The sequence below is a fragment of the Aedes aegypti genome, chromosome 2, assembly GCF_002204515.2.
Source record: "Aedes aegypti strain LVP_AGWG chromosome 2, AaegL5.0 Primary Assembly, whole genome shotgun sequence".
NCBI classification, from domain to species: domain Eukaryota; kingdom Metazoa; phylum Arthropoda; class Insecta; order Diptera; family Culicidae; genus Aedes; species Aedes aegypti.
In genome coordinates this window covers 453,297,882-453,310,812 of record NC_035108.1, presented here as the reverse complement: position 1 = coordinate 453,310,812, position 12,931 = coordinate 453,297,882, and the positions used below count along the sequence as shown (strand labels likewise).

The following is a 12,931-nucleotide window of genomic DNA, read 5'->3' as shown; positions in this document are numbered from 1 at the left end:
ACATAAACTTTTTCCGTGCACCTATAATTACCTTGGGACCGCCGCAAAATAACTGGTATAAAATTATAACTTTCCGGCAGGGCACCGTTGAACTGTCAGAAGTTTTGCGGGCGCCGCCGCCGAGATCGAGATCCCATCAAACGGAGAGGAAGCCATCGCGCATTTTTGTTTGCCGAACGAGGTTCACCACGGTAGCAAGTGTTTGGGTGAAAAATTTCGCATCAATTCCGCTGAGATTCTGCACAAAAGCTTCCTTTCCGGTTGCCGAAAGGATTTTCCAACGCGGGTGCGATAAATTCGTTTGGATCGCCGGAGCGGTAAGTGGATAAAATTTGCTTCCAAATCTGAGCGGCAAACATGACGGCATTTTTTCTTTTTATGCTTTTTTTTTTCTTTCGTTTTCCCAGACTGGTTTGCTTGTCTCGTCGCTTGCCACTAAAAGCGCCACCATCGATTTTATCCTCAACATTTGAACGCTTTGAAGGTAGGTAAAAACATACCAGTGATGGTAGCAGGTCTCTTAGAGACTTTGTCACTATTTTAAAGCGAACTTCTAAAAAGTCCATATCTAATAGGTCTTTAAAGCAGGGTTGGAAGCGAGTCACTTATTAGTGATCTGGTCTCATACGCAATAAAAAGTCGCTTTTTCGAAAAACAACGACCACTAATTTCGCTATTTCAGGTCTCTTCTAGAGATTTGGTGTCTAGTTTTTGGTTTATTTATACATTTAACGTATGCCTGATAGTTACAAAACGTTTTGATCAGGTCAATGAAAAGTCTTTATTTCTCGCATAACTTGTGATCTGCTGTACTTAGAAACAAGGAGCTACACACTCAGTTACCAATGGCTTTTAGGACGAGATTGCAAGTTATGCGAGATTTGAATGCAAGTTTCTAAACATTGTCTGTTTATACGGATGGTCTTTTAATGGTTCAAATTTAATTTAACATTTTTTCAGAAATTTATCAGATTCTTCGAGAAAAAATATCAGGAATTCTAGTTCTAATTAATATTATCGATACTATTGGTTAATGATTTCAGGCAGCTACATCTATTTTTTTACTTTATCATTTATTTTTCAGGCTCAAGCGTCATTAGGCATAACGGAGCCGAATACATGTTTTTACAATATCACTACATTTTCTTTTTAACGTTCTATGTTAGTTTTGGGGTACCGTAGAACTCACGGTTTTGGTCCAGGTTAGGGAAAACAATAATTTTCGGGGAAGGATAGGATTTAGGGGATGCTCGTTGACTTTCAGCAGCGTAATATAGTGTTTCGCGTTGTTGCTGCAGGTCAACCGTGGAGTGCATATGACAACCTGCAACGGTGTCAAAACATATATATTTAACGCTATTTATCATATTGTTAATGCATCAATTGCTTCGTATTTTAGGCAAATATAATTTCAGTCGTTTTTTGTTCCATATAATTGTATGTTGTTATATCCTATAACTCGATAATTCTAAAAGTCGATGATTCCTTAAGGTAAAACAGCACTTAAACTTCAAAGGCACAAATCTCGCAAATAAAGCTTCCAACAACAGTGCACTTTTAATGTTGGCTTTATGTACTAACAGAAAGCGTAAAATAAGAAGATCATAATCGTTTGCCAACTATTGCGCCAGCTTAGTGCCTTTGGAAACGTGATCAGGGGCACAAGTCGGTCATTATGGCGGCCATCTTTGGCTGGTGTTAAAATATGGTTCTACCGATTGAGCTAAAATTTTGTACAGTTGTTGTGGGACTTAGGTGCTATCCATAAAGTTGACTGGAGCGAGAACCTATATTTTGTCCCACACTAATTTACAGTCAGGCTATGCTATACTATGCTGGGTGGGTTCTAATTTCTGTAACTATAAGGTGAAACATCTCGGAATCCAAAAATGGCCGTCACAATGGTCGACTTGTGACCCTACTCGCGTTTTCAAAGGCACTAAACTGGAGAAATAGTTGGCAAACGTTTCTGATCTTCTTTTTTTTCTGCTAGTGCACAAAGCCAAAATAAAAAGTGCATTGTTGCGATTTAAACCAAGAAGTTCCATATATGATCGTAGAAATATATCCGCGTGGATTCCCTGTCTGCCTGCTTGGTACCATTATTTGAACTCAAGTTTGAACCGAAGTACACATGTACCGGGTTCGGTTTGATACACTGGCACTGGTACAGAGACGAAGTGCGTTCATCGGTTCGGTTCATGGGAAGACTGACCTGCGCTCTTATTGCCCCACCAAACGCTGCAAAACGAAAATGAAAAATGTCCATACCGTAAAACGGGGCGAATAGAAAACATGGGGCGAATAGAAACAAAGCGACCTACAGTTAGAAATGCGATTATTATGTAATGATAAACTTTAAAAAGCCCATGAAATATATTTTTTCCCATTAGTTCAATAGCAACAGAGTATCGATAGACTATTTTCAAATTAATAATTTTGCTACATTTCTCATTATAAAATTGAGAAGAAAATATTGAAATCTTAACCATTTTTGACAGCTTAAAACATCCGCCATTTTTGCCGATTTCCAACATGATCAAAAATTGAAATTGTTTTTAAAAATTTTAATTTTTTCCTTCACTAGGTAAATACATTGGGATATTTCTTTGAGATGTACTTGAAAAAGAGTTTATTTTTTTATTTAAAATGAAAAAAATATTGATATTTACTGAACATTGTTCCTATTCGCCCCATCGCGGGTGACAACATTTTCATAAATCTTTGTATGATATATTTTTTATTTTTTTAACAGCAAATGGGGTCTCAGCAAAGGAAGACGTGACCCATATTTGGGACTAATAAAATTGTTTTTTATCCACACGTTTTAAGTTTTACACATCCAAACATGTCGGAGTTTCTATTCGCCCCATTTTAGCGGATACTGTTCTGAACATTTTTACCGGATACTGTTCTAGGATTCCCTCCAGATATTTATCCGTGAGTGAATTCATCTACGGCAGGCCTGCTCAACCTTTTTGGCTCTTTTTGGACATAAATGGTTGCTGCGTTCGCAACAATAGTCCTGTCTAAGAGATTTGTACCAATAATGAAAGCTTGGTATTATATCTGATTGATCCATGTATAAAAATTTGACTTTATATCAAACTCTTCGCTACAGATGCAGTTAAGTCGAAAAAATAGTGCGGCCCGCGGGTTGAACTGATGTTTGCCTTTGCATGCATTGCGAACAAAAAGTTTATTATAAATTTGGTTTTGTATGTATATCAATCAGATATAATTCCAATCTTTCATTTAAGGTATAAATTTCTCGGATCAGAAAGTTATTGCGAACGCGGCAACCATTTATGTAAAAAAAGAGCGAAAAAGGTTGGGCAGGCCTGATCTACGGTTTATACTAGAAATTACTCTAAAATCCCTCTAAGGACTATTCCTGGAAATCTTTTGAAAACTCTTCCAGAGATTCATCAATAAATTTAAACACTGACTCATCATTACGTTTCTCCAGACATTCAATAAATTTTTCTAACATTTAATTTACGAATAACTTCTACAGGATATTGCAAAGTAAATTAAATTTTCCATGGATTCTTATAAATTTCATTTGAGGTTTCACAGCAGCAATTTCTGAGGCAATTATTTCGATAGTTTTTACACAAGTTTCTTCAGGGATTCTGTTCAAGGATTTTTCATGGAATTTCTGAATGCATCCTGTATAATTTCATCCAGAGATGCAAGTAGTTTTTACAATAATAATCTTTGCAATTCATCCAGAAAAACCTTCAAGCATTCCTCAGAAGTTGAGGAGTTTTTCTGAGATCCTGGCAAGAGATCATTGGAAATTTCTTTTAAATGAAAAAGGATTTTTTAATGATTGTATGTTATATTTCACTCTTTCCAGATAAAAAAATGGGCAAAGCTAAGGATAACAAACCGAATTCGGATAGCGAGTCCAGCGAGGAAGAGGAGTATGTCGTGGAGAAGGTCGTCGATCGGCGGGAACGGAAGGGAAAGGTAGAGTATTTCCTGAAATGGAAGGGATACGATTCCTCGGCGAACACTTGGGAACCTAGGGAAAATCTCGAATGCCCGGAACTGATCAAGGCATTCGAAGATGCCCGAGCTGCGGCCAGAAAAGAAAGTGCCACAAAGGAGAAAGAGAAGGAGAAGGACAAAAAGAAACCCGGTAAACCATCGTCCACTAGCAGTTCAAAGCGAAAGGCCGATTCCGATGGTGATGACGGTTCCGATGACGACAAGGATGATTCCGCTTCGACCAAGTCCAACAAATCCAAGACCACAGCCGCAGACAATGATGCAGCGGCCAGCGATGACGGCATGAACGGATTCGAGCGAGGATACGTGCCGGAGAAGATTCTCGGAGCAACCGAAGCAAACAACGAGCTTCTGTTCCTGATCCAGTGGAAGGACAAGGACAAGGCCCAGCTCGTTTCATCCAAGGAAGCACGCAAGCACTGTCCGCAGCTGGTCATAGACTTCTACGAAGAACGTCTCATCTGGCAATCGTCCGATTCGGCGGAGTAAATTTCCACCCCTCGCTCTGCTTTTTCATTTCCCTGCATTTCTCCTTCCGCTTGTGATGCATAAGGCGGGGTTGAACGTTTTCCTTGATGGATGATTATAAGTTTAGGATCTTCGTTTTAAGTACGCCAACAAATAACTGATATGACCGGAAATATGTATGTCCGTAGTAAGTTTTTATTTACTGATATTGATTGACTTGAACTGTATCGATGGATAGGATCTAAGAAAGAAGCTCGTTTGAAGTGAAATACTAGGCCATAGCGCAACAAAAAAAACAGGACAGGACAAACAACAAAAACTACAAACTCTCGGATAGAAGCAACATCCACTTTACGACCTGTAATTCAATACAACAGAACATATTTTCATGAATAATAAAGATTTTGGAAAATTAGTATTACGTCTAAATAATGATGAAAGCACGTTGAATAATTTCATGTCACAATCCGCAACAGTTCTCCCAAAGATTCATACAGAATTTCATCGAGATAGTCCCACAAAAAGTCCTCTAGGAAATCTCAAGCAGATTTTTTCAGTAACTCGTAAAAGTTATTTGGAACTGAAGGTATGATTTGGTAGTTTTTCCAATGATTGTTCCAGAAATTTCCTAGACCTAGATAATCCTCTTAAGATCCTTGTATGAGTTCTTTTCTGCAGGAGTTCATCAGATATTTCATTCCATTTATTTAGTTAACATTTAAGCAGATAACACTGAACCATTAGTTTTACGCAACAATACTCGGTTCGTGGCTGAATCTCTCTGCCCCACGCTAGCCAAATCGCTGTGCACTTATCCGTCCACCTCGATGCGCTTAACGCCTTCTTGTTCCAACCAGATACGAAGCGAATACCATCCTTGCAGGGTTGTTGTCCGGAATTCAAACAACATGTCCTGCCCATCGTATCCTTCCAGCTTTGGCCGCTTCCTGGATATACCCGACGTTCGATGACTACATGTGCTTGCAGGTCCTCCTCGAGCGGATTCTACGTTACATGCCCGTAGAGGACTACTACAGAGACCGGTAGGGGAAGACGGGGTAAGAGCGCCCGCCGGGGTAAGACGGACCACCTTCAGTTTAGCATGAAAATGACGGTTTCCTTAAAAGTTCACCAAGCACTTTCCATAAACACAAGATTTTTGACATTCCGAACCAGCTAGGGTGACGTTTACATTGAATTTTTCATAATAAATATCAAAAACAATGTTTCTTCCTGGGCTTGGGATTATATTTTCCAGGGAGCGATGAGTTTTGATAATTGATCGCTGTTGTTAGTAGCTTTGATAAGATGTTGGGTGAATTTCAAAGCAATGGCAACCTTTTTATTACAAAATTTAGATTTTGTCTTCTGACCTAAAGGCTCAGCTATGCTGTAATGTCATTTTTTAAGCTATTCATTAGTGCTGTTTAATTGTTTATTATTCTAACAAGACTACATAATTATTCATTACTAATCACTGTTCCTATATTCTCTCTTTCTCACCTTCTTATCTGTTGCATGATTATGATCATTACTAATATAATGCATGAGCATGCACAATAAGAATAATTTCAGAATTGTAAGCAGTCAATGGATAACTGGATAGAATAGCTTCGAAAAGGATGCTCAAAACAGAATAATTCTGGTCAGGGAAGTATTAACAACATGAGTAAGTAACACATTTCATTTTAATAATATCAAATATTTTTATATAAATCAGCACCGCCAATCAGTGAACTGAATTATAATTTTATATCTGTACATGATAAAAACAGATAAAGTTTGTAAAGTTGTCACCATCGATTGAATTGCGTTCTTCATAGTAATGTTCAATCATTTTCAAAAGCTCCTAAAGCGTCGCATCGTGCCATCAGCAGTTCTTAACATCACTCTCATATTGTTATTACTTTGTTGTTTATTAAATTTATATAAAGCGATCAGCTCATTCTTTCTTACTTGTACAATTGTTTGAAATTTTAATAAATCAAACTAAACTTCAAAACTTAAATTAAATTGATCTCAGCACATTTACATTTTGCAGCATTAATCGCATTACTGTGTCAAGTCTTCTCCAATTTCCTATACCCTACCCCAACCCTTCCTATCATTTCCGATGGTGTTCAAGTGGTCCGCATAGACTATTACGGCCATTACCTATCCCTGCCCCCGGCTTTGGACTGACTTGCGCTCTCATTGCCCCACCAAACGCTGCAAAATGAAAATGAAAATGAAAATGAAATAAATATCAAAAACAAAGTTTCTGCTCGTCGATATTGAATTTGATCTAAATTTAACAGATGCTCACTTAAGGATTTCGTAAGGGATTTTTTGTAAAATCATAACAAATTACCCGTCCATGCTATAACAGAAATGTGAAATATGGGTTCACTGAAGTGAAATATGAATTGTAAATATTTGTAGATGTAGTAACTACGCTGTACATTGGTGGGGATTGCTCATCAAACCTTCCGGTCCGCCTCATAGTTACGTACTATTTGGTGCTGGGTGTAGTTCTTGTTTTTCCAGCTGTATTGAAAAGCATGAGCCATAGTCTTTGGCATACAATCGGATCTATCTTTAGCAGAAAAGAACCGAAATGTCTATCGACGACCGGTGATTGCTAGCAGATATAGTGGAGAGCTTGTCTTGAAACGTTCATCGCTTCAAGCTAGTTGAAAAACTGAATACACTGATTGCCTGTCGATCAGAGCCGAACTAGGCATAGATCGTATACATACATCTGAATCTACATGTCTCCGATGTATTACATCGTTCCAGGTGGGAGTTATCTGATATGTGAATATGGTACCATAACAGAATTTTCCATCTGAACGAAGTGATAAATCATAATATTCCGCAAACTGTATCACACATCTACAGAATGTATTGCGTGAAGTTAAGACACAGCAGAGTATTGGGTACATAGGACCAAGTCCCTGCCGGGTGGCGCGAAACTGATGAGCGATAGACAATAGAATCAACAACACTGCCATAAGGGATAGTAAGCATGTGACTATTGTCGAAACTATGATTAGGAGGCAAATCAACATCCCAAGATCAAATTTTTGTTACAACCCAATGTAGGTATTATTAAATTAGGCTGTAGAAAATGATAAATATATGATCACTTAGGAACCTTGCAACAGGTAATAAATGCTCGTAGTCTGTTTTCTTCGAATACACATGTATAAATTGTTAAAATTGCCGAATCATACGCGGAATTTATTAAACGGATCATGAAATTAGGACTGAAATCATAATGATGATAGATTATCAACTTTCCTTTCGTCTTGCTATTTGTTACCGTTAGAATCACCAAACTGATTGGTTTCCCACTACTTACACCAATACAACAGCACGAAAACTGAAGTATTATAATCGCGCGTTGGAACTTTCAATATCCATATATTACATCAATAGTGAATTCTTGTATGTAGCCAGTATAAATAACAGAATCATCAACTTCTTGAACATTCTTTAACTGAAAACAGGATGCTTGTTTTATCAAACATGCTCAATCTGCACCTAAAATCTCGGATCCAAATAGTTTTCTAAATAAAAGTTGTGTCTAAATAAAACGTGTAGGCCAACAAAACATAATTGAGTAGGAGTTTACAAGTTACTTAGCACATGAAAAGCAGTTTAAATTAATCTATTACTAGATCAACACTAATGCTCACATTTTTATATTCTCATTTCATCATGGTCCTCATTGCTCGAGCGGAGACGAACACCCTGGAGATGGAAAAAATCGCCAGCGCTACGATAAGGAAACGTAACAGATGAGAAACTATCGATTCATTTATCAATTATAAAACCCCGTTTTAATGTTAACACTTTGTTTCTGTTTTTTCTGTTTTTTTCGTTTCAGCAATCAAAAATAACCGAACCAACTCTACTATCTTTTCATTTCTTCTTCGTTATACTTATAGTCCTTCTGGCACTGAACCGAGTGGTGCGCCTTCCGCTTTCTTACTGGTGCTGTTTTTCCTGTACATTTGGCATAGTGTCGGAGGTGGTGTACTGTATTTGCTATACAACGCGCTACTTTCGATATTGTGCTTGGCGTGTGGGGAAGCAGTACTAGTGGTGAAGCGGAGGGCGCCATTCGGTTTAGTGCCAGAGAGACTAAATCTATTTAATGTATCTGAAGCTTGTGGGACCGCTTTAATTCCGGCGCCTGCTTGTGGAAGATCCCGGTGTGCTAAACGGTATAGGACATGTTAACGGGGGAGGCTTGGTAGGTCCTCACCCAGCCCGTGTCTAGATGGGCGGATAATTGTCTGCCAGGGTGTGGATTGAGCAATTACAAATTACAATTACAATGTAGTAACTACGCTGTACATTACTATTCAAGTAACCTAAAATCAGTTTTGTTAAAAATCCAAGCCAAATCCGCTTATTTTTCCAAAATATGGGTGTATTAAGGTGATGATACAGTGCTGTTCTGAATAATAGCAGCGCAAGTCGATTTTCATACAAAATACTCAACTTTGACATGCTGTAGTTTTGTTCCCTTTCATGCAATCGAGTTGAAATTCTCTCCACAGAACTACAAATATGCCCAATTTTGTAAACACAAAATTTCAAAATTTTCTAAGCCCCTGCCGGAAAGTGAGATACTAGGTGAAATTATTCGAAAAAATAGCAGTTTTAAAAATTTGAATTTCGGCTTGACGTTATAGTTTTAAATTGTATATCACTTACCATTGGAACAATCTCCTCCTACTTATCAAACCAACACCTAAACCGAAAATGTTTAAAATATTTGTAGAAGAAAAATTTTAAAATGAAAAACTGCTATTTTTTCGAAAAATTTCACCTAGTGTCTCACTTTTCGGCAGGGACTCAGAAAAAACTGAAATTTTGTAGTTACAAAATTGATCATATTTGTAGTTCTGTGGAGAAAATTTCAGCTCGATTGCTTGAAAGGGAACAAAACTACAGCATGTCAAAGTTGAGCATTTTGTATGAAAATCAACATGCGCTGCTATTATTCAGAACAGCACTGTAAGTATATATCTAGGTTTTTTGAAAAAATTAATCCTAAAAATGATCCAATATCAACGTTAATCAATGTAGAATTAATAAAACATACTACTTTTAAGAATCACAGGGAACTGATATATATTTTTGCAAAATTTTGTATGAAAATCGTGGTGGTCGCTCCGTGGGTGGGCGGTTTTACCCCGTCACTAAAAATAATCATGATAAAACATCACTTTTTCAAGCTATAGGGGGAAGTCCTCTATGGCCGGACAGCCTCTATGCCCGGACAGTTTGAATTTTCCAAAAACGAATAATTATATAAAGATTTTAGTATTCCAGGATTATAACAAATACATTTTTGCAGTGTATACAAATTATGACGTTTTCATGTCCAAACGTAAACAAACAGTAGCTGTTGAAAGTTTCACTCTGATACAATCTACCAAAAAAATGTGAAACGATGAAATTTCATGTAAGTGTAGTCACAAATGTTGCTTATAATGTAAGCTGAATTGTCTCCGTACGTTGACTTCAGTAAGTTTTGCATCAATCACAATGCAAAATTCATTATAAAATGTCGAATTTCAAAGGAAATCAACCTTTTTTGTAAACCATTGCAAGTCCTCTATGGCCGGACACCTCTAGTCCTCTATGAGCGGACAGTGAAAATGTTAACCTAATAACTGGGATTTAATTTATAATTCGCTTTTTCATAAATGCAGGGCACAAAAAACAAACAGCAACAAATATAAAGCAAAAACAACAAAACTTTCGGTTCTTGGAGGCGTTATAAAGTGCTGTAAACATAATGCTTCTAAGGCGGCATCTACAAATTACGTAACGCTTTAGGGGGAGGGGGGGAGTTTACTCAAGCGTTACGGCTCATAGAAAAATTTGAAATTTTTCATACAAAAAGCGTTACGGACGGGGGGGAGGGGGTCAAAAATTTCCGATTTTAGCGTTACGTAATAAATGGATGCTGCCTAAGGCAAATGAGCGCACGAGAAGCAGCCACAACATATGATGTACAGTCATCTCTACATAACTCGATAATGAAGGGACCATCGTGTTACAGAATAATAAACCAGTGCAAATATGCGATTCAAGGGACCATCGAGGTAGCCATGAACACCAAATTTTACTGTGGTTCTATAGTTAGATATTGAGATACGGAGATCGAGTAAGGGAGAGTTGTCTGTATTTAAGAGCACACTTCAACCTTCGAGCTTACAAAGAAATTATAAAGAACTTTAAACGCGTTAAATTCCCGAAGACATTTTCATCTGAATACGAACAACCGCTAATGCAACATAGACGACGACATATGGCGAATCGATTTATGCGCGCTGATCAAAAAGAAGTTTATGGAACTAACCTGTAATCTCGCTAATATGCTTCATACGCTGTACATCATGCAAAGATTGAACCCACAAGGCATGTGCTGACATACGAAGCACCCCTTGGCCTTTCTGTGGGTTTGGTGTAAACTTTGATGGTGAAAATCATAGTGTCCGAGCATAGAGGACATAGTGTCCGGCCATAAAGGACACATTTCAGTGCATACCATTTTTGGTACATAGTGTAATCCACCATAAAAAAAGAATTTTAAAGGTTTATTTTTGTTCTCATGTGAGTTTTTACTTCAAATAATGTGAATTTTTTATATTGTACAAAAATAACCGGTAACTAAATATTACCAAAAAACAAAAAGTGTCCGGGCATAGAGGACTTCCCCCTAAAAGTGGCGACGAGGATCATGGAAATGTGTGTTGACGATTATAGTTTTTCTTTGAGGTGGCGAGTTTGCCAATTTTGTTTATATGAGTATGGTGAAATTTCCAATTTTGTTTATTTGAGTATGGTGAAATTGCCAATTTGAGTTGAACTAAATTGTTCTTGGGCAATGTGAATGTACGAAAAATTGACTACAACTCATGAAATAAGTTCTATGAACATACAGTTGTGGATTTTTGTAGGTATATTTTCGATTGTTCGTTTTATGAGTTGTTATGACGTGAAGGTCGCTTTTTAAAGAGTTATTAGAAAGTTTCTAAAGGGGAAAGGACTGTCATGTCTACCTATCTCTCCTTGTGACTCTGGTACCTTTTACTTGTTCGTACCTACAGGATTTCTGAGCAATAAATATTGGCTGCCGTAAGCGCAGAAAAGGAGATTTTTCGGACTGTGGACTGATTAACATATTATTTTATTCTTTATTTGCCGGGTATAAAACTAGCTTCAAGAAATAAATATTTTTTTACAAATACAAAGCCTGTGATATTTTTCGATCATGTCTAAGGCATCAAAAAACGACATGCTGCGTCGAAAAAGTATTTAACGATTCTTAATTTTGACATATGAATTAAGTTGCTTAGGCGGGCGGTCTTACCCCGTCTTCCCCTATTTGTATTGCTTTGCACGGCGAGTCACTTCATTCGAGTCGAAAATTGTCACCTCGCTATAAGCCATTTTACGAGACGTTTCGGAACAGCTGATCGCCGCAACGGCGTCAATTGACAGGAGACATGGGATTAAATCCAGCGTGACTTTCAATAACGCCTCATCTTACCAAACGAGGACATGGAGAAAATGACAAAAATGAGATCCAAAAATGTTCGTTACTGCAACATTACACCTAGTTATTGTATCAGCTACTTCTTTGTTACCCATATTGCACATAAAAAAGCACTTTTGTGATCAGAAATTTTTTAATAATTTTTCTCCATTTAAGTTTTCGCCTGGATGAAAAGCTACGCTAGAAATGCGCACAGTCATCAACCATCATCATCGCGAAAACTGACGCCGATGATTGAAAAATCCCAGGTCTCCTGTCATTTGACCAGGCTTCGTAAAATGGCTTATACGACACCGACAATTGATCATTGAAGGTAGTTTTTGTCAGTGCTCATCGCATCAAAACAAAGGCGCCACTGTATATGGGATTTCACATTGTGACAGCATTGCTGTTCTGTCAAACACACAAGGCTACGGTGGCGCTATCTATGCCTTCCATAGCGGCTGTTTTAGTTATTTTAATGATCCATTGTCACCTCACGCCACTCGTAGAATTAATCCAAGCGTCTTGTACATGGTAGGGAGTCGATGCCGGTTATGGACCCTTGACCCTTGACCCATAACGCGGGTAGATCACCTTTTCGTGGTGCGTTATGGGGTAAAGATCTACCAGTGAACCCTAGTCCTGACTGCTTCAAACGAAGAGAACAGGATATTATAGTAATCAAAGGAACACTTTTAGTCCTAGTTACATTTTAAACCTTGTTGAAAGTGACAAGTCTCGGTCTTCCCAGTTGCCGAGAATGATCTTGAGACAAGGAAAAAAATGAGCCGAATTCAACAATTTGTTTTCTAATCTTTTATTTATTTCGTTCTCTAGTTTGAAGAAGTAAGGACTAGGATTCTGATGCATGGACAATATCGGTGTAATTTCTTGGCTTTA

At 37.8% G+C, this 12,931-nt stretch overlaps 1 pseudogene across 1 annotated transcript; it reads left to right on the top strand.

The window, feature by feature from the left end:
- Positions 1-115: 115 nt before the first annotated feature.
- On the top strand, positions 116-4,917 carry LOC5564924 (annotated as a pseudogene). Its single transcript, XR_002501004.1, has 3 exons — positions 116-317; positions 408-484; positions 3,863-4,917. The product of XR_002501004.1 is annotated as a chromobox protein homolog 1 (transcript).
- Positions 4,918-12,931: the final 8,014 nt, after the last annotated feature.